Source organism: Globicephala melas, chromosome 1, assembly GCF_963455315.2.
Source record: "Globicephala melas chromosome 1, mGloMel1.2, whole genome shotgun sequence".
NCBI classification, from domain to species: Eukaryota; Metazoa; Chordata; class Mammalia; order Artiodactyla; family Delphinidae; genus Globicephala; species Globicephala melas.
The window spans coordinates 82,555,505-82,575,068 of NC_083314.1; the positions used below are offsets into that span (position 1 = coordinate 82,555,505).

Here is a 19,564-nt window from a genome sequence, read left to right on the forward strand (position 1 = left end):
CTCCTCAAATTTCAGCTACTTTGACAATTCTAGACACCTTTGACTCTTTAGCTCAGTAAGACTTGCATTCTCTGCTTGCTTTCTGTTTCTCTTGTGCTTCACGAACTGGGGAATACTCTTCAGGGAAAAAGGTGTATAAATGCATGTTTCACATACGTAGTTTGTTTTTTCCTTCGAGGCTCATATCCCTTGTAATTTCTGCCCGCTTTGATTGCTCTCTGGTACCTTTAATATTTTGTCTGGAGTTTATAATTATTATGAATGGGTGAGTTGATCTAAGTTACTCTGCCATTACTTTTAATGGTAAGAATTATAATCTTAAAGGAGTCTTTCAAAGTTTTCTACATACCACTTAGGAGGTAACTAGCACAATATTTGTTAAACAATGGCAAGTCAGCATGAGCTATATAGGCTCCTGTGCATAGGTGATTGCATTTGAGAATCTGTACTTTTTGCCAAAGTATCTAACTAGAAACTACATTTTTTTTTTTTTTTTTTTTTTTTTTGCGGTACGCGGGCCTCTCACTGTTGTGGCCTCTCTCTCCCACTGCGGAGCACAGGCTCCGGACGCGCAGGCCCAACGGCCATGGCTCACTGGCCCAGCCGCTCCGCGGCATGTGGGATCCTCCCGGACAGGGGCATGAACCCGTGTCCCCTGCATCGGCAGGCGGACTCTCAACCAGTGTGCCACCAGGGAGGCCCTTAAAGTAAATTATTATAAATAGAAAATGTTATAAAATATAACTGTGTCACATTTTACCTAAAATTTATCTATTAGGTATAAGAAACGTTAAACTTTAACAACTAACAATTTTCCTTGCCAGGATTAGAGAGTAGTGTTGGTGGTCCAGGCCTCCAAAAGCCATCCAAGAAAACTGGAGCCATCGCCTTCTTTGTCCTCTTGATAAGTTTCTGTATAGTTGCGAGAGAACAGAGATACTCAGAATCTTCCAGAGCCTTGCTTATAGTAGAGGATGCGTTATCAATGTTTGTGTTGTGGCCATACTGCCCTAGAAAGGCATTTTCAAAAGTCATGACTGACTCAGCATTTTCCCCTTTCACTCACCTTGTTGGTGAGTGCTGTTCAGGGGCAGTATCAGATCAAAGAAATGCACTGGGAAGAATATCAACTGTTAAACCACTTTCTCTTTTTCTGCTGAAACTGGTTCTGCCAGCAAGGTTCCTTCAGTTGAGGTGAATAATACTTTAAGGCAATAGTTCAAAAATCAAAATGAATGCAAAAATTATGATTAAAAATATCCAAATTTTTAAAAAAGATAAAATCAGTACTGCTGATTTTTTTTTTTGTGTGTGCCACACTCCTGTGTGGTTCAGTCTGGCACTGGTGAGTGGATTAAGGCATCTGGAAGAGCCCTGCTTGGTGACATGGAGAGGACAGGTTTCTATGCCAGATAGACTTGAATTTGAGCCCTAAATCCTGTCAGTAATTGGATCTTTGGCAAGCTGAAGAATATTATGCTAGCTAATATTTATTAATCACTTATTACATACTAGGCTGTGTGCTCAGTTAAGCTCTTTACAGGTATTATTTTAGTCCTCATGTAAGGTAGAGAGTCTTGATATCCCTGTTTTACCAATGAGTGTATGGAAACTCAGAGAGGTTAAATAATTTGCCCAAGATCACGTAACTCTTAAGTATCTGACCTGAGATGTGCTCTTTGAAAATCTGCTTTTGCTCTGAGTCTCAGTTTGCTTATTAGTAAAATGGGACAAAATTACCTATTTTAAAGTGGTATTTCAAACAGGACCTTCTGAAAAGGAAGTGTGGAACATTAAAAAGTGTATAAAAGGTAGATTTTCAGATCAGGATTATGATTAAAACTCTATATATAGTTCCTGATTTTAAAGTAGAGACATAGGTAGGCCTGGGCAGCTCATAATACTACATAATACTAGTTCAATACTATTGAACTTGCTTGTAGCTACATGAGTGTACGTGGGCCAGGCTTGGCTAATGCTGCAATTCTGAGAAGTGGCCTTGCACTTGAAAGTTCAGTGCAATTAATGCAGATGAAATATAAGAAGAGAGCAGTGAAGGTGGGGGTAGAGGATATTGTGTACTAAAATGCTTTTTAGTAGAGAAAACTAAACTTAAAAACTTGAAACATCTCCCTTCTTTTTCCTAATGGAAGATGAGCAAGTCCAGGCAGATTTTATGCACCTGTGAAACTGAGACAGACAGGTTAAATTCTACAACTTCTGATAAACGGTGCTGCCAGCACAGAAGCCACAGGTTGTTAAACATAGTGCCTTATACTTGCATTGCGAGTTATAGATGTATAGATACATGTATGTCCTGTGAGGCTTTCCTTGTTTAGGACTTGGGGTCTGGACCCTTTAACAGTACTAAGCTATTCTTCTTATTAACACTTATATCCTTGAAAGCTCCTTTAACAAATATGTTGTGTCCCTGAGGAATTTTTCATAAAAGAAGTCTTGATGAATAGCTCCTTATCAATATATAACAACAGAATTCTCATGTTCTCTTCAGCTGATTTTTATTCTTAGGTTGGAAGCTTTATAAACTTCAGTGTTAGGTAGAGAAGTAGGAGGAGGTGGTTCTTAGGCTCTGCCTGTATCCTTTTGCCTGTCTTGGGTCACTGCCAGTAAGTTAAAGCAACTAATTTTGGCCCGCAAACCTGGCATGAATAGATAGGAGTTTAGCGAGGCTTCTTTCAACACCATCCCCAGGTTAACCATAATCCTAAGTGAAGTTTCTTTCTCATTGTTCCATTGTGGCATGTCAGCACCATTAATTTCGTATAGTAATTCCTTTATCCCCTTTTTTCTTGTGACTAAGCAGGATGAGAAACATTTCTCTTTCTCGATTTGGAGTAATTAATTAAATCCTTCATTTAAAATTTGGCTATCTGTCTTTCATCAGGGCTAGCAAGATTGAATACAAAGGGGTTGAAGAAGTCAGAATGTGATAAAAATGTAATTATCTAAAAATTTCCAAGTGCTTTTTTCTCTGTTAAGCTAGCATAAATGTGTGGGCATGATGGGGGTTTTCATTAAGTCCTCTTCTCAGCATCCTGTTGCTAGGAATTTTGTAGGTAGAAATGAAGTTTAGTGTTTCTTTCACCCCATCATGTGAGAGAGTGTGTGTGTGTGTGTGTGTGTGTGTGTTTTGTTTGTGTGTGTTTGTGTTATGTGAGTGTTTTGTTTTCATATTTGTCTTAGTTGTGTTTTATTTTACATCTCGATGTAAGGTAATTTACAATTTGTCTGGGGCTTCCCAAAGTTTTCTATGTCCTATTTATCCATCATCAATAATCTTCACTAGCACTTCATCCTCTGTGTCCAAAAATATATTACTGACTCTTATACTGGTGCCTTCAGCCTTCCCTTATTAATGCAGTTATCTTCTGTTTAAAATGTTCTTCTCCTAAACAGTCTCCTACTTGGACGTTTATGAAAAGGTCTTTATGAAAAGAAAGTGAAAGCAAAGACTAATAAAGGCATTATTTAAGTAACAGGTGGTATTACTCAGGAAACACATCCAAATGGAACATTATATCCATTTCTTTTCTTCATATAAGTATGAGGAGAAGGTAGGGGTTAATAAGAAAAGAGGCTGATTAGACCTTATGTAGAATAGTAGCATTTAGGGCACTTGAGTCTGTATAGATTCAGTAAATTTCCTGCAGTTACTATATGTATAGTCCTTTATCCTGAACTCTGAAAGTAAGACTCTGAGGCACTTTAGGATCCTCACTCTTTGTCTCAGTCTGCACAGACCAGGTGGCTTAACCAACAGACATTTATTTTCACAGTTCTGGAGGTTGGGAAGTCCAAGATCAAGGAGCTGGCTTACTTGGTTCCCTGTGAGGACCTGCTTTCTGCTTTGTAGATGGCCACCTTCTCACTATATCCTCACATGGTAGGGAAAGAAAGCTCTGGTCCCTTGTCTCCTTTTAAGGGCACTAATCCCATCATGAGGACCCCACCCTCATGATTTCATCTACCTAATTATTTCCCAAAGGCCTCAGCTCCAAATGTCATCACATTGGGGATGTTGGTTTCAACGTAAGAATTTTGAGAGGGCACACTCAGTCCATAGCACTCTTCAAAGGAAAGTTTAATATTCATCAAACTGCTGTTTATTGAGCTGGCTACTATGATTGAGCACTGTGCTGGGTGTCGTGAACAGACATAAAGGCCAAGAGGAGGCCTGTGCTGTCTGACTTTCTTATTCACAAGTACCTGTACTGGGAGTGTCTGCTAATGAATGTTGTGTTTTTCCTGCGTAAGACATGGTGGCAGTCCTCTGATGTCTTGCCATCTTGTTGGGGAGATGAGGCATATATATGTGTGGGTGTGTATGTATATGTGTGTATATATATATATATATACACACACACACATATATATACATATATACACACACACATAGTCTATAACTGCCCAATGGAGCAGCACAGGTGATAAGAACTATGGAGATTCAGACAAGGGGATGACTATGGGACAGAAGACTACAGTCAGGGGATTTTTTTGTGTTTCACTTAGAATCTGAGAATATTGACTGTGTCTTAGGAGATGGATAGGTGGAAGGCCGGAAGTAGAGAGACTGAGGGGACTAGAGAGCTATTATTAACTGGAATAATTGTTACCAATATCTTCATCATTTTTTTCCTTAATGACATAGTTTTAAAACTTTTCTACATCTTGGGTGTTCCCTTCTGTCTATACTTCAGTTTGTGTGAGGTTTTACTAAACTGGTATGTGGATTAATCTGTTTCACAGTGATAGCTCATTAAAAAAAATCATTCCTTTAGCACATGCTGGCTTGAATGCTTGAAGATAGACTGTCTAGAGTTAGGGGTGAGTGGGGAGACCGGGGACAAGAAGAGAGGGCAGCTGGGAGCAGTCATCTGTCCTCCCCTCCCTTTTTTGGCCTTGACTGTTGAGTCTTATGCTGCTTCCAGAGCAGAGTGACCAGGTAGGCTTGTGGACACCATTTGCAGGGAAACTCAGAATTCAAGAATCTCTGAGGCAGCAGAAACAATGGGTTGGGATAGGAGGAGTGATGGAAAAACAGAGACACCAGGAACAGGATCGGTCTTCATGTAAGGCATAGCGCATTCTCGTAGCTGAGAATTTAGGTGTTCCCACCTCAGATCTCTTCTGTCCAGCATATCATTGGCCTGATCCAGTTCAGTTCAGGCATCCAGAGTAAGCAAGCATCTGTTCGCCACATCTCTGGTTACCCCAAATTAGCTCATGTCCTTTACTGCTTGTTTCCTCTGATTATATAGTACATATCCAAACCCTCAATTATCCAGAATAAACCAGGGATGCCTATTCTATGTGGAAAACATTTGACAGTGGTTATGATTTTTTACCTTGACCATGGTAGTGCCTTGGCCATTTAACCACCTGTCCCTTTAAAGTTTTGAAATGCTGGGGTTCTTATTGTGTAAGCCAGAGACATCTCCTTGGGTAGTTATTTTACTGGGTAACTTGCCCCTTCTGAAACCTCACTCAGCCTGAAAAGTACCTCAGGAGCCTCTTTGACTTTAATTTTTCTGTCTTAGTCCCATTTGTATATAATATTTGTGGTGTCTGATTTTCTGTCTCATGTTAAAATTCATGGTCTTGAATTTCTGGGTCACTCTTAAAAAAGTGGACAGAGCTTGATTACTAATGAAAAGTTGACTCATTTCCTTCCAGGCAAAGGTTGACACTGACAGTCAGAGTTTATAATTAGTCTTCAGAGAAGCATACTCTCTAATTATGACATATTACCCATTCTTTCCTAAATTTTATAAGAATTAATGAGAGCATCTTGAGCTGGGGAAATGAGTAAGACAGGTACTTACGCTGTGCTGAGAGGATATATAAAAATTGTATCTGGAAAAAGGTCCTACATGAATTTAATTAAGTGATTGATTCCCTGCAAGTTTAAATTTGGTGCATCTCTTCCCAGACACACACATCAGTCATTTTTAGTCTTGTGAAATTTTTCAGTAGATCAGATTCCATAAAGGGACTGCAATGTCTACCACCATTCTGTGCTGAAGAAAACAGGCTCTCATGTTGGCCAGATGTCTTGGGGAAGATGGTAAGGACTTTCCCTTTTAGGCTCAGGGTTCCTTGTTATTCTCCATATCTTGTTTAAATACATCACTCTTTCTCTTTTGCTTATTCTTTGCTTCCTTATGCTTCCTGTGAGGGATTAGCTGAAAGTGTGAGTTGTACAACAGTTCATTTACACAAGTATGTATTGAACTGTCTGTGTACTTAGAAGGTTGATAGTTGGGCAGTGTGAAGGATATAAAAGAAGAAACACAGGCACAATTCTTTCCCCAGGGAGCCCCTGCTTGGAGTGGGTTGATGGTTGAGACATACTCAACCACTGACCTCAAGCATTACCGTCAGCAAGCATCATTACATTCTCGGGCAGTATTGCTGAGGGAATTCAACAGCCAAAATTGTAGAGTCATCATACTTAGGAGGTGGAAGGGATTTTGTCGAGCACCTTTCCCACTGATCTTGTTTTATATGTGAGGAACCCAAGGCTTAATATAGCCAAGTGACTTATCCTGTATTACATAAGTGATTAGAATGTAGAGTGGGACTAAAAGCTGTTTCTCAGTCCCCATTAGGTGACCTAAAGATTCAGTGCTATTTCTTTTCATTTTTGGTACCAACCCTCAAGGAACAGGGTGAATATATAGGGAGAAGGGGAGGAGAGAAGGAGAGAGAAAAGCAGAATTAAAAACAAACAGTTCAGGGCTTTTATGAGGCAGTTTGAAAGACCAAGAATTTTAACTCTAGCTGTACATTTTATTTTTTAACATTCCATGAAACAAAAACAATGTGGAAATTCTTTTGCATTCCTTCTAAAGGAGGTCTTTAATCCTCCTAAAGGATATTAGTATCCAAGGGGGCTGTAGAACATACCTAATGGAATCGTACAATTTTAGAGTTGAAGGGAATATTAGAGATTATTTGGCCTAGCGTCTTGTTTTAATACATGAGGAGGCTGAGGCTCAGAGAAGTAAGGTGGCCAATTCAAGGTTCACATCTGGTGGAAGAGCCAGGGCTGATCTAGAGGAAAGGTCTGTGGGGAACCACTCAATCAAAACCTCTGAGAACATGCTAAAGTCTTGGGTGAGAGTTTTTGTAAAACAATATACTAGTTATATTTTTATTCTTTTTTTAAAAATAAATTTATTTACTTATTTATTTATTTATGGCTGTGTTGGGTCTTTGTTGTTGCACGTGGGCTTCTCATGGCAGTGGCTTCTCTTGTTGCGGAGCACGGGCTTCAGGCGCGCAGGCTTGGCTCCGTAGTTGTGGCTCGCGGGCTCTAGAGTGCAGGCTCAGTAGTTGTGGCACATGGGCTTAGTTATTCCGTGGCACGTGGGATCTTCCCAGACCAGGGCTCAAACCTGTGTCCCCTGCATTGGCAGGCGGATTCCCAACCACTGTACCACCAGAGAAGCCCAATATATTTTTCTTCTTATTCAGATAAAAAGCAAACTCATAACTACATATCTATCTATCTATCTATCCATCCATCCATCCATCCTTAGGTATGCCGTAAGTACATCTCACTTACCAGTAGACATGGGTTTTTTAAGCAGAATGGTGCAGGAGAATGTAGCTACATCAGGCATGGCTTTGCCTTGACTCAGTTTAGTAAGTGAAGTGCCTCTCAGGATGAATTTATCTTCACTTTGTATGAACTTGAGTGCATACTTTCAGGATTCTTGCTTGATATTCAGTTTCTTTGGTTTGGAAGGCCACAAATCATTGTAATATCTTAGATTTTTTGGGGCCATGGTCCCATCTTTTAAAGGAAGTAGCGGCCCATCTTTTAAAGGAAGTAGTGGTTTTTGTCTTGAGTCACCACATGAAGGTTATACACCATAATTTTTTTCCTTGATGTTCGTTATTTTTATTATCTTTGGTTCTAATTATGCAGAGGTACGACAATTGACAATGATGATTCTTTGACCATTGGATTGCCTTTCTGAAATTAAACGCAGTTCATAACAAGTGCTCCTAAAGTGCCCTGACTTGTAGTAAACAAAAAAAGTTACCTAAATTGTAAGCACATGTTTTGAAGGTGTTTTTAGCCTATGTGTACTTTAATGCTGTCCTGGCCTTAGAGCAGGGATCAGCAGACTTTTTTCTTAAAGTGCCAGATGGTAAAGGTTTTAAGCTTTGCTGGCTAAGAAGCAAATTGAGGATATAATGTAGGCACTTATATACCTCTTTAAAGCATGACCATTAAAAAAATGTAAAAGCCAGCTTTAGCTCCTGGACTGGAGGTATAAAAACAGGTGGCCCGTGGATTTTGCCCAGGGCAATATTTGTTGACCTTTACCTTAGAGCATAATAACCACTTGAAATGCTTCATGTCCTTGGAGGGCATGCGGTATAGACTGGAAGAGCCATTTTTGGGCTAAGCTTTTTTTTTTTTTAATATACAAAAGAAATTCTTAAAGCAGATGTTGCTGAAATTAGAACCAAGAATTATATCTGAATCTTCCTGTATCAGTTTTTGGTTGATGCCACTTTTCTAGTTGAGATGACCCATGCTGGAGGTATGCACTAAAGCCGAGATCCTGTTAAATTAATGAGTGTTTTCAATAAAATGAATAAAAACATTACATTTTTTTCTTTGATGGTAACTGTTCCCTTATTGTCATAAAAGTAATGAATGTTGTGAGATGTCATTAACTTCATCAAAGTTATCCTTTGTGTGGAAAAGTTTTTTGGGTGATTATTGTGATGGTGATGATTTTAATAATTATGTTTGTTCTCAAAAGCTTATAATCTAGAGGGAAACAGATAAACAAAACAAATCCAGTCCCAGCCGTGTAGTTGATGATAGAGCATGCTTCCAAGTATAGATACCAGTAGGCTAAGACTTTCACGTGCGCTGCAAGCATTGTCCATGCAGTGAGGGTTTGAAGGTTTTGCTGTTTTTGTTATAAGAATGCAAGAGTACATAAAATAATGATAGCATTGTATTTTTAAAAGAAATAATCTGTATGGTATCTGCATGTATGTTAGATAAATTTTCTCGTTAGACCACTGTTTAGCTTTGCAAGATCTTCACTTTGACCCTACGGAGGCATAGAATTTGATTTCATACAGCAGATCAGGCATAGGTAAAGGAATTTCCAAAGCTGAGGAACACTTTTTTGAAGACATGTGAGTTTGAATATATACGAATATAGGCAACATTTGTAGGAAACTTTTCTGTTTAATTCAGCTACCATTTATGAGTGTTATGAGTGCCAGATACTAAGCTAAAAATTACCTTATTTGGATATGCAATATCATTGTTTCTCAACCTTTTTATCATTATCACCCCTTGCCCCAAAGGAGCCTTTTTAGAGTTTTTTCCTAATCTCTCCACCCCTGCCCCATGCAACTTTAATACCATAGATATATTGTATATCAGTTTATCTACTGTGGCCCTTTGGAAGTTCACAAACCATTGTAATATCTAAGATCTTTTTTTACCCTCAAGAACCATTTTTTTAACCCTTTGGGCCATTGTCCTATCTTTTATGGGAAGTAGTGGTTTTTGTCTTGAAATAGGGTTCAAGGCACTGTTATTTATTTTTCCCATGATGCCCACTATTTTTATTATCTCTGGTTCTAATTAAGGCCATTTAAATGGGATTTTGTAGTGTTTCAGGGCATTTTGAAATTGTATTTTCCAATTATTCATTGAATGGTTTTGCATACCTATATGTGTGATTATTACTTTTTCAAGAATGATGTATTCAGAATCTACAAAGAAATATTTTTTACCCTCTTAAAGTTTGGAGAAATGCAGGTTTTTCTCCAAGCCTACTCTCACATTCAGGTTTGGTTTGATATGATTTGAGTACAATTATTTTTGAACTAGGAATCCTTTCAGACCAAACCATAAGCTTTTGGAACTTTCTGTTTTCATATATTTTTTAGACTTCAGAATTTTACAGGTGGTCACCTACTCATGTTGGCGAACAGAAAGCAAGCACCCACACTCAATTTTTTTCTCTGAAATTTTGTTTAATTTTTACTGCTAAGTTTCTAAAAAGAGTGTAGCAGTTTATGTTACTGAGGCCACTTTGCAGGATGTTCTGTCACTCAGGATCCTGGTGCTTCATGTAGTCAGTGTTTTATCAAAGATTAATGAAAGTATAAAAGAAAATGCAGACTGTGTGTGTGTGTGTGTGTGTGTTCATATTTTGGGGGAATATGTGATTTAAAAAATCTACTCCATATAGATTTGGCTTGCCCACTTTAAATGATTTAGGGGTAAGTGAAGGGTAAGAAGTCCTCTATATATGAGGAATCTTAATTAGTATTGATAATCCTTTGGGTAAATAGCTCAACCTAGTGGTTCCCAAACTTTGAGTATAATTAAAGTTTTTTGAAGGTGTAAAGACTCCATGGACCCTTGCATTTTGCCTTTTGGCTTCTGTTAAGAATGTAAGCACTAAAAAAAAAAAAAAAAGAAAAAAAAAGAATATAAGCACTGAATAGTTGAATGCCTTCTATATACCAGTTACTGTATTATGCACTGGGAGTATGGTGATGAATAATTCTTAGTCTGTTGGGCAGACAAATAATCATAATACAAGGTAATGAGTGATATATGTTAGGGTTATGGGAATATACAGCAGGGGGCATCAAGCCTGTTTCTCAAAAGAAATAAAATTTGAGCTGAAGCTTAAAGGAATTTTAGGGCTTAAGAAGAGGGAGGGGAAAAGTGTTTTGGGCTGAGTGAACAGCATGTACAGAGGTCTGGAGGCACACTGTAACATGTTCTAGGAGCTAAAGAAGCTGAGCCTTGCGAGAGTGTGAGGCATAAAGGAGAGATGATCTTGGGTTGAAGCCACTTCATGGTCTCTTGTTTGAATACAATGCATAATGTCAAAATCTACTCAGAATTCAGTAACCCTTCATAATACCTCAAAATTTTAATAATTGTAACAGCATTTACAGTCCATTTTATATGGATAGGACATTATCTGGTAGTCTAGAGAGTGTTTTATAAGCGTTTACAGACTCCTTGCAGCAACTGTACAGTGCATAGCTTGGGAACAACTGGCTTAACTCATTCATTTTTGCCTATTACTGTGAAGGGTGCTTTTTGTAAACTTATGTGTTTAGAGTATGTTTGCCGTGTTTTAATCACAAATAGATATTTTCTCAGGGTCCAGTGCAGTGAAATATGGTAAGGTACTGATCGTGTGCTAGAAGACAGAGGAAAGACCATCTTCTGTTATAGCAGCAACAGAGCTCTTTCAGTGCTGTTTGTATGCCCTTGCCCAATCTTTCAAGTGATGATTGAAGAGGCTAGGCACTCAGTTCAGCTTTTGAGTTCTGATAAATGAGCCCAGACTATAAACTGGAAGATAAGGGTGTTTGCAAATTCTTACGTAAATAAAACATGGTTTCCCATTGCAGTGGTTAACCATGATTTCATAGTCTCTGATGAAGATGAACAATGCTATGAACTAAGTTTTAAAGCATATACCACGGCAGCTTCTGGTTGATTTGGATTTATTAAAATCAGTGTGTGTTTATTGCTTTATTCAGATGGGTGGGGGGTGGTTGAAAAAGCTGAACACGTGGAAACCCAGCGAGGTGGAGTTTCAGAAGACAATTCCCAGCCTCACAACTCCCCATGAAATCCTTTTCCTGTGGGAAACTTTTAATTTGGAAGCGTTCAGCCTAATGTGGGAACCAAGATTAACATTTTCTGAACTACTTCTACAAGAAAAGCAGAAATGTTCTGTTCAGGAAGCTGAATTTACATAGTAGAAAAATGGGCTGTCCTGCAGTATTTGGTAGTCTTTGTTTATTAGTTGTGGTAAAAGAAAAAGGTGTGTGTGTGTTTGTGTGTGTGTGTGTGTGAGAGAGAGAGAGAGAGAGAGAAATTGATTGTATGTTTGTCTTTGTTTCCTTTACATCAAACCAGCAAAGCCCTAGAAAATGTGTTTTACCACAAACAGCCCAGCACTGGGCCCTAACTCTATACATGAATACTTTTTTTAAAAAATTTTTTGAATTTTATTTTATTTTTTATACAGCAGGTTCTTATTAGTTATCTATTTTATACATATCAGTGTATACATGTCAATCCCAATCTCCCAATTCATCCCACCCCCACCCCCCTGCCGCTTTCCCCCTTGGTGTCCATACGTTTGTTCTGTACATCTGTGTCTCTATTTCTGCCCTGCAAACTGGTTCATCTGTACCATTTCATGATTGCTTTTTTTAGTTCTTTTTCTTTTTCCTTCTTGCTAAGTAAGCTATAGTATTTCCTTTTTTTTTTTTCCTTTCTTTTTTGTGGGGAGGGGAGGTGACAGTGGGAGTGGGAATGGCAAGAAGAAGTTAGCCTCACAGAGTTCTTCCCTTTTCCCCTCTTTACCAGGAAGTTAACAAGAAGTCTTCATGTACTATTTTGTTTTGTTTTGTTCTTTTGTTGTTGTTTTTTTTAAAACAAAGTCAGTAATTAGCATAACCCAGTTGGTTACCTTTATGCAGAGTTATAGAATTAAAAAGTTGACAGTCTGATGAGATGTCAAACTGGTGGTACTGAGAGGAGGGGAACGGTGAGGTTGGATTAGTAGGTTGGGCCTCTTGAATGCCAACCAAGAGTTTAGACTTGACTCTGTAGACTCTGGGGCATCTAGGAGTTTGTAAGCCAGAGCCTTGGGAATTAAGTGTTATATAGGAACTTTAACTGGTTACAGTTAGCCTTGGCTGTTAGCAATTATTTTTTATCTACTTTAACGGGGGCCTGGGGGAGGGGGCAGGAAACTAAGCTGGCATTATGGTCACAGGAAAGAACAGACTGATTTGGGGCCTTTTCAAACTGCAGACCTTTGTTACTGACCAATGCTTAATTTGGTTTCTTATTTTTTCCCTCTGCCCTTACCTCATTTCCCTTAACGACAGCTCCCCCTCTAGAGCTCAGCTAGGGCAGGCTGCCACTGTGGATTGGGGGGCCGAGAGGCCCAGAGCAAGAAGAAAGTGGGTTGAAAGCGGAGTTCTGTTTAAAGAATTTTCTGCTGGAAACCAGCCCAGAGGGAGTAAAGAGGAGCTTTAATGAGGAGCAGCTGCAGGGCCGACACAACCCACATGAGACATTTTTTCCCCCCTCCATTCCACATTCTGTATAGTTTTTTAAAAATCATGATTTTGAAATAGCTGTTTCGTAAAGCACGCCTCTTTTTTCCTCCTTCTTGTATGTGGTGGGGTTTTGCGTTGTTGTTTTATTTTTTTAATGACCAAATCCTCGCTAAAAAAAGCTAAAGGCAGAGCTGCAGCGAAGCCGTGCATGCCATTTGGGCTCACCCTGCTGATACAGAACATTCGGTGGAGAAAACAAGGAGAGAGAACACTGGCTTTTATTTGGAAAAGGGGCTTATTTCCTGCTCAAACTACAGTCATCTTGGAGCTGACACAAGCTGCTGCAGTGTTTTAAGCTTTTCTCTAGACGAGTGGCTATTCACTTAGGAAACTTGAAAGAACAAATTTTTCTGTCCTGTATTACTAGGGAGACTGATCCTGAACTGCAGCCATTGCCAGATAGATTGGAATTGCTATTCAAATACCAGCTTCGTTGAAGTCTGTAAAGTGGCTACATGTAAACCAATCCAGGCTGCTGGTGACATGTGAGAGTTGGGGTCTGGTTTTCATCTGTTTTATTGAGGGGGGACTGTATGGGCATCCATTCAGTTGGAATGTTTTCTAGTTCCATTTGGAGGAATCCCTTGTTTTCCTCTCTCTTTTCTTTCCTCCATCCCTCCCCTTCACCTCATTCGCCATGTGTGTGTGTTTGAACAGTAACAATGAAAGAGTGGACCTCTTTGTGTCAGAAATGGCAGACTTTTTCCGAAAAAGGCATGAATATATCTGTATGGAGCTGATAAGTATTCAGATTAGTTTGTGAAATTATTTTACAGGGAAAAAGCCCCCCAAAACTTTCCCTGTACTCACAGCCTCCTCTGTGAACTATATTCTTTCAGAGAATATAGTTCCAGAGAGAGGAAGAGATTAGGAGGAAGTCACTGAGAATACTACTTAAATAAGTGATAAATTCCCTGCTGAGAGGCGGGCATTCATATTGTTTTGGGAACAAAAGGCAGCTGTTAGAGTTTTTTGGTTATCTTTTAGAAATTTTTTATATACACCTTTAGTTCAAGATTTAGGCTATTTTCCAAAAATTGTACTTAATAGAACTTAATAGAAGTTCTAATAAACTAATAGAACTAAAGATTTATAAGGGAACTTGGATAATAAACTCAACTTGAGCCATCTCAAGAAAAGGGCTATTTAAACTCCTGTTTTCAGTGGAGAGCCTTAATTCCCACTCAGACTAACAGGGTATATGGTGTACTTGTATTACAGTTGAACAGGGATTTGCAAAGTTGAAAGGTCTCCTGCTTTAGGAAACAGGGGCCCTTTATTTCTGGCTGTCTCACCCGTTTCTCCCCTTTCTTCCCATGTTCATAATTCTGCTTAGCCTCCTGGGGTGTGAGAGATAATCTTATACCTCAGGATGATTCTTAAGGTGGCCTTGGCCTGTGTTCTACCAGGCAGAGCATAGTGTGAGGTTGGGAGGGGTTTTTGCAACACAGGTGTTCATGGTATTCAAGGCACCTGTGCCAAGGTCTGAAGATATGCCCTTTCTCACAAAAAAATATCAAATAGGAGTTTGAGAGAGGCACAGGAAAGACCTAATTATGGCATAAATGAAGAAGAGCCACACTGTTAGAAATTATGTAGCATGTAACATAGAATGCAACTACTGTTAGATCAGAGATGATCTGATCAGTGAGATGGTGAGATGGTGTGGAGAAAGCTTAATAATTGGACATAGGTTTTGAGCAGGTCTCTGAAGCAAGGATCGACGAAAGGAAAATTAATTAGAGACATTATCAGATGGGAAAATGTGATGATGAAAATGGAGATTAGAAAGAAGATATTTATATAGGGAAGAGTAGACACGAATGTGGAAATAATCTGGAGTGCTTAAGTTATGGATCTCTGAGGAGTAAGACGGGTGGTAGGAGTGGGGCAGACAAGTAGGCCATAGATTCTAAGGATTTGAGGGGCTGGGCCCTAAAGCTAGTTTCTGAGCAGAAGAGTGACATGATCAAAATTATACTTGAGAAGGATCATTCTTTCAGTGAGCAATTTTCTGGCTACCCTTAATGGAGAGGTGTGGACAGGATGCTGGGGTAATTGAGATGATAGAGCTGACTGAATGGCTACCGGTCTTGGGGCAAGACTTCGTAGAATACTTTCAGTTAAGTGATAGTCTATGTTTTGATAAAGGATCTAGGTAAAGATAGAAATACAGTTGTAGATGATGCAAAACTCGGGGAAATTTCTATATTTGCAGACAAACTTGGGGCAGGTCAGTTAGCTTTGGTGTCCTTATCAGTGCAATAGGGGTTCAGACCAGTTGACTTCTGAGGTTTGGTGCAGTGCTGAAATTCTGTAATTATATGAATAAAGTGTAAAAGTTATCTCAATCAAGGAAACTTGGGGTAAAGATTCAACATGGTGAATTTAAAAGAAAGAAATTACAGGTCCAATTATTGGATTCAAAAAACAAGTTGTACTAACATAGGATGGGAGGAATATGGCATAAAAATAGTTCATGTGAAAAAAAATATGGACTTTTTAACTGACTGGATTTTGTGACCTCTAAAAAAGTGAACACCACTTTAGGCTGCAATATTAGAAACAACGGTGTCCAGATCACAGGAGGTGATGGTCCAGCTCTGTGCCATAGTGGTAAGAACATATGTATCAGGTGTTTTTTTTCCATTTGGGGCCCTACCTTTTAAAGAGGTTTTTGATGAACTAGAATCATCTAGTTGGGGCTAGGCAGGATAGCCCAGTTTTGAAGTAGGTGGGCTCTGGAGTCATACCTGGATTTGAATCCTGCTTCTGATATATTGTAGCTCTGAAATCTTAATCTTTCTAAGCTTCAAGGTCCTCATATACAGAATGGAGATCATAATATAACATAACTGTTATAGGGAGTAATAAAAATAAAATGCTTAGCAAATACATAATACATAGTAAGTGCTTCAAAAATGTTGGTCACTGTTATTATTATTACTATTGTTATCTTAAGCATCAGAAAGCTACTAAAATGGTGAGGAAGTCTGGAATAGTCCAAAGCATTGAATCCTGGAAAAAAGAAAATGAAGAGTCGACATAGCTATCTTTAAATTCTTTTTTTTTTTAATATATAAAAATTTATTTATTTTTGGCTGCATTGGGTCTTTGTTGCTGTGCACGGGCTTTCTCTAGTTGCGGCGAGCGGGGGCTACTCTTCGTTGTGGTGCGTGGGCTTCTCATTGTGGTGGCTTCTCTTGTTGCGGAGCACGGGCTCTAGGTGCGCGGGATTCAGTAGTTGTGGCACGTGGCCTCAGTAGTTGTGGCTCACGGCCTCTAGAGCACAGTCTCAGTAGTTGTGGCTCACGGGCTTAGTTGCCCCGTAGCATGTGGGATCTTCCCAGACCAGGGCTCGAACCCGTGTCCCCTGCATTGGCAGGCGGATTCTTAACCACTGCGCCACCAGGGAAGTCCAATCTTTAAATTCTTGAAGGACCACGTGTAATAGAAGCGGAAGGCTTGTTCCGTTTTGTTCTAGAAGACAGGCATAGCCAGCAGGTGGAAATTATAGGGAGGCAGAATTATTTTTTTTAAATAAGATATAACTCACATACTATTTAAAAATTTTTTAATTAAAAAATTTTTATTGAAGTATAGTTGACTTGCAATGTTGTGTTAGTTTCTGGTGTACAGCAAAGTGATTCAGTTTTTTATACACACACACACACACACACATATATATATACTTTTACATTATGGTTTATTACAGGATATTGAATATAGTTCCCTGTGCTACACAGTAGGACCTTACTGTTTATCTATTTTATATACAGTAGTTTGTATCTGTTAATCCTATACTCCTAATTTGTCCTTTGCCCATTCTCTTTCCCCTTTGATAACCATAAGTTTGTTTTCTATGTCTGTGAGTCTGTTTCTGTTTTGTAAATAAGTTCATTTGTGTCATATTTTAGATTCCACATATAAGTGATATCATATGGTATTTGTCTTTCTCTTTCTGACTTACTTCACTTAGTAGGATAATCTCTAGGTCCTTCCATGTTGCTGCAAAATGGCATTATTTCATTCTTTTTTATGGCTGAGTAATATTCCAGTGTGTGTGTGTGTGTGTGTGTGTGTGTGTGTGTGTGTGTGTGTGTGTATGGGTATATACATATATATCACATCTTCTTTATCCATTCATCTGTTGATGGGCATGGACAGGTTGCTTCCATGTCTTGGCTGTTGTAAACAGTGCTGCTGTGAACATTGGGGTGTATGTATCTTTTCAAATTAAAGAGTTTTGTCTAGATATTGATATATGCCCAGGAGTGGGATTGCTGTATCATATGGTAACTCTATTTTTAGTTTTTTTAGGGAACTTCCATACTGTTTTCCATAGTGGCTGCACCCATTTACATTCCCACCAACAGTAATTCACATACTATTAAATTCACCCTTTTGAAGTGTACAATTCAGTGGTTTTTAGTATATTCACAGTTAAGTGTAACCATCAGCATTATCTAATTTTCAAACATTTTCATTACCTTCCAAAGGAACTCTCTACTCCTTAGTAGTCCCTCTTCAGTTCCCCCTCCTCCCAGCCCCTGGCAACACTAATCTACTTTCTATCTGTATAGATTTGCCTATTCTTGACATTTCACAAAAATGAAATCACACAATACGTGGCCTTTTGTGTCTAGCCTCTTTCACTTAGCATGGTATTTTCAAGGTTCATCTGTGTCACAGCATGTATCAAATCTTCATTCCTTTTTATGGCAAATGATATTTCATTGTATGGATATACCACATGTTATTTATCCATTCATCAGCTATGGACATTTGGGTTGTTTCTACTTTTCGTTATTATGAATAATACTGCTCTGAACATTCTTTACAGATTTTTGGTGGACTTATGTTTTATCCCTCTTGGTATATACATACCTAGGAAGGAAGGTAGAATTTGAAGACATCAGAAAGAAAGAGCTTCCTGACATGGGGATCCACCCACACTGAAGAGAGTTCTATTGTTAAAGCAGTGAGCCAGTAATTTTATTTTACTTAACAAATACATGGCATTTACTATGTGCTACCTACTGTTCTAAGTGCTTTACAATTATTTAAAACGCTACAAGGTAGGCACTGTTATGAAATTTATTTTACAACAAGGAGGCTTAGTAGCTTGCTCAGGATCACTCATAGAGTACATGGGATTGAAATCCAGGTGATCTGGTTCTGGTATCTGTGCTTTTAATAATAGGAACAAAATAACTTCAAGTATTTATTAAATTCTATTTCTCAGACACCATGCTTAACTACTTTTATTCAAGTAGAGGCTGTGGTCGTCTTTTAGGGATATTTTAGAAAGAATTATCTCTTTGGGTAGAAATTACCTTAGGGTATCTTTAATCCCAAGGTTCTGTTATTACAAGGATGGATGGAAGTGGGGAAAAAGACAGCAACAAGATGTCTGGCCTGAGGCTTTTAAGATGATCAGAATTTTTTATCAGAAAGGGAACAGTGCGTGGGAATGATGAGTACTGTAGGAATTCAGTTAACAAGACATGAGAACATGTTCATAAGTTGTATATAATGTAAAAGGATTAACCGAAAATGACTTTTGAGATTGTAAATGGAAGCCTTAGGAAAATGGAGGCATTAAAGTTTCATGGAAATATAATCCTACTTTTGAAATGTTTAGTGTCAAGTATTGGCAGGATATATTAGGGTAAGTAGATGACTTTTAGTAAACTGAACATATGGAACTGGAGCTGTATACATGAAGATAGTTGCTTAAAACAAAATGAACAATAACAAAAATAACAAATGCCTAAGAGAGAAAAGAGTAGTCCAGCCCAGACTTAAGCCTCAAGTGGCCGTAAATCGATGGGGAAGAAGGAGAAGAGGATTCAGCAATCTAGACTAAGAATTTACCAAGCTTTGAGATACAGAGGGAGTCGTAAAAGCCAAATGTAAAACAAGTGGGGTGATGGAGGCATGGTCAGCAGTACCTCCTATAAGAGGGAGAATTTCCTTATGAAGAAATCTCAGATGAGACCATTGAACTTGACAAGGGGAAAGTCATTGCTCTTAGGACAGAGTTTCTGGGCAATAAGTAGAATGAAAGTTTTACTGCAAAGGAACAAATAAAAAAGTGGAAAAGAAAGGGAAAATAGCTGTAAAATTAGGCTACAGTTATAGAAGTTTATTTGTGAAGGAAGAATTTGGAAAGGGAGATGAGGCTTAGTGAAAAATGTAGGTTGAAAGAGACTTGTAGGGCTTCCCTGGTGGCGCAGTGGTTGAGAGTCCGCTTGCCGATGCAGGGGACACAGGTTCGTGCCCAGGTCCGGGAAGATCCCACATGCCGCAGAGCGGCTGGGCCCATGAGCCATGGCTGCTGAGCCTGTGCATCCGGAGCCTGTGCTCCGCAACGGGAGAGGCC

General features: G+C 38.9%; 1 protein-coding gene across 3 annotated transcripts in view; it reads left to right on the forward strand.

Moving 5' to 3' along the window:
- Positions 1 to 19,564, forward strand: part of NOTCH2 (notch receptor 2) — a 178,061-nt gene that overhangs the window by 58,334 nt on the left and 100,163 nt on the right. The window contains exon 1 of one of the 3 annotated variants that reach the window (XM_070045200.1): positions 13,564 to 13,664. The exons of the other annotated variants lie outside the window; for them this stretch is intronic. The gene's annotated coding sequence lies outside the window, so the exon portion shown is untranslated. Of the gene's footprint in view, positions 1 to 13,563; positions 13,665 to 19,564 lie in introns of those variants that run through there. 3 annotated transcript variants of the gene reach the window in all.